This window comes from Sinocyclocheilus rhinocerous, unplaced genomic scaffold (assembly GCF_001515625.1).
Source record: "Sinocyclocheilus rhinocerous isolate Xijiao unplaced genomic scaffold, SAMN03320098_v1.1 scaffold30422, whole genome shotgun sequence".
Lineage (NCBI taxonomy): Eukaryota > Metazoa > Chordata > Actinopteri > Cypriniformes > Cyprinidae > Sinocyclocheilus > Sinocyclocheilus rhinocerous.
The window spans coordinates 343-2908 of record NW_015659845.1 but is presented as its reverse complement, the minus strand read 5'-3'; the positions used below and the strand labels follow the sequence as shown (position 1 = coordinate 2908).

General features: G+C 40.0%; 1 long non-coding RNA gene across 1 annotated transcript; it reads left to right on the top strand.

Annotated features, from left to right (window-relative positions):
• Positions 1-58: 58 nt before the first annotated feature.
• LOC107724228 (uncharacterized) lies at positions 59-2323 on the top strand. Its single transcript, XR_001638010.1, has 4 exons — positions 59-143; positions 476-581; positions 1709-1813; positions 2039-2323. It is a non-coding gene; the product is annotated as an uncharacterized LOC107724228 (long non-coding RNA).
• Positions 2324-2566: the final 243 nt, after the last annotated feature.

Here is a 2566-nt window from a genome sequence, read left to right as displayed (position 1 = left end):
TGCCAACCGCCATTAAACATCATAAGAAGAAGAAGAAGAAGAAGCGACGGAAGTGCCTATAGCAGTGCGTGTGTGTGTGTGTGTATCGTTTTAGAAGCGGGAACCGGTTTTATGGGAATAATCAAATATCTCTACGGCAGTTTGTGAGTTTAGTTGATTACGATAGTTTGATAGATCATTGTATTTAATGTAGAGGCTGCCCGGGCCTATAATTTAATTGTATTAGCTTGAGGCTGCTAAAACCCGATTTCACCGTTTGTGGTTGTGTGCATGTAAACGTAAAGTAGAATTTAATATTTAACATCATAATCTGACTAACGTTACCAGATTAATTTTGGACACTTTAAGAATAGTAGCGGTTTGTTAATATTAACATTAAAATCATTTGAATTAGTGAAGGCATTGTAGTTGTCACGTTTTAATGTTATTTTGTTTGTGACGTTGATATGATCTGATTAATTCTTGTTATGATCAGCTCTTAACAGATTGAAATGAGTTTATTCGGGACGAACACGGGCTTTGGGTCCGGGGGAACAGGTGTATTCGGCAGCACCACCACAGACAGTCATAATCCAATGAAGGTACAGTGGGTACGGAAAGTATTCAGGCCCCCTTAAATTTTTCGCTCTTTGTTATATTGCAGCCATTTGCTAAAATCATTTAAGTTAATTTTTTTTCCTCATTAATGTACACACAGCACCCCATATTGACAGAAAAACACAGAATTGTTGACATTTTTGCAGATCTGCAGCCCTCCACCAGTCGGGGCTTTATGGCAGAGTGGCCCGACGGAAGCCTCTCCTCAGTTCAAGACACATGAAAGCCCGCATGGAGTTTGCTAAAAAAACACCTGAAGGACTCCAAGATGGTGAGAAATAAGATTCTCTGGTCTGATGAGACCAAGATAGAACTTTTTGGCCTTAATTCTAAGCGGTATGTGTGGAGAAAACCAGGCACCTGTCCAATACAGTCCCAACAGTGAAGCATGGTGGTGGCAGCATCATGCTGTGGGGGTGTTTTTCAGCTGCAGGGACAGGACGACTGGTTGCGATCGAGGGAAAGATGAATGTGGCCAAGTACAGGGATATCCTGGACGAAAACCTTCTCCAGAGTGCTCAGGACCTCAGACTGGAACTAAGGTTTACCTTCCAACAAGACAATGACCCTAAGCACACAGCTAAAATAACGAAGGAGTGGCTTCACAACAACTCTGTGACTGTTCTTGAATGGCCCAGCCAGAGCCCTGACTTAAACCCAGTTGAGCATCTCTGGAGAGACCTAAAAATGGCTGTCCACCAACGTTTACCGTCCAACCTGACAGAACTGGAGAGGATTTGCAAGGAGGAATGGCAGAGGATCCCCAAATCCAGTGGATATAACCTTGTTGCATCTTTCCCAAAAAGACTCGTGGCTGTATTAGATCAAAAGGGTGCTTCTACTAAATACTGAGCATTTTTCAGTTTTTCTTTTTTAATAAATCTGCAAAGATGTCAACAATTCTGTGTCTGTCTGTCAATATGGGGTGCTGTGTGTACATTAATGAGGAAAAAAAATTTACTTAAATGATTTAGCAAATGGCTGCAATATAACAAAGAGTGAAAAATTTAAGGGGGTCTGAATACTTTCCGTACCCACTGTATATACAGATATATGATATACAAGTAAGCTTTTGTGCATGTCAATTCATTTGAGGCGTCGTTGATAACAGGATGTTGAAGTAACATCGCCACCCGATGACAGCATAAGTTGCTTGGCGTTCAGTCCCCCTACGATGCCTGGGAACTTTCTCATCGGAGGCTCTTGGGCCAATGATGTAAGCCTTTGACAACGCTATTTCATTTCTCTTAGCCTAAATATAATTTTCCACTTGCGTTTCTGTCACTGTTTCTATATTTGTACAACATTGACTGTAAAGTTCACTTAGAAATATGTTGTTGTATCGCATTTATAGTTGATGAAATATCTCTGAAAGATTGTGTCAAAAGAACCTCTCTGTCATTTTATAACTGATACATTTGCATGTATTGCATATATTCAGGTGCGTTGCTGGGAGGTTCAAGATAATGGTCAGACTGTCCCTAAAGCCCAGCAGATGCACACAGGCCCAGTGCTGGATGTGTGCTGGAGTGATGTAAGATCGTTTACACATTATAAATATTAGTCGCCTATTTAAAGACGTCAGCCAACCAACATTCTGCAACATTTTAATGAAAATATATGTATTTGTCTAAGAATTGCAATTGGCACAATTTAGCAAATCTTCAAATTGTTCTTGTGCATAACCATAGAACACAGAATAAACCCACTGGCACAGAATAAAAGCATCAATACCGCCTCTGATGCTAGGCTGTTATGCCGTTTATGCTTGTTTATTACTGTTGTTGTGTCAGAGCTGACATGTTTTAGAATGCTTTTTATGCTAAATATTTACAAAGGATTTAGCACTAAAGATCCAAGAGGTCCGATTTCTATATTTCCTTCCCAGTGGAGGTCTATATACAATACCTTTTTGGAATAGTTATACATTTACATCTGGACAGCAATAGTACTTTGTAAAAGAAAATCC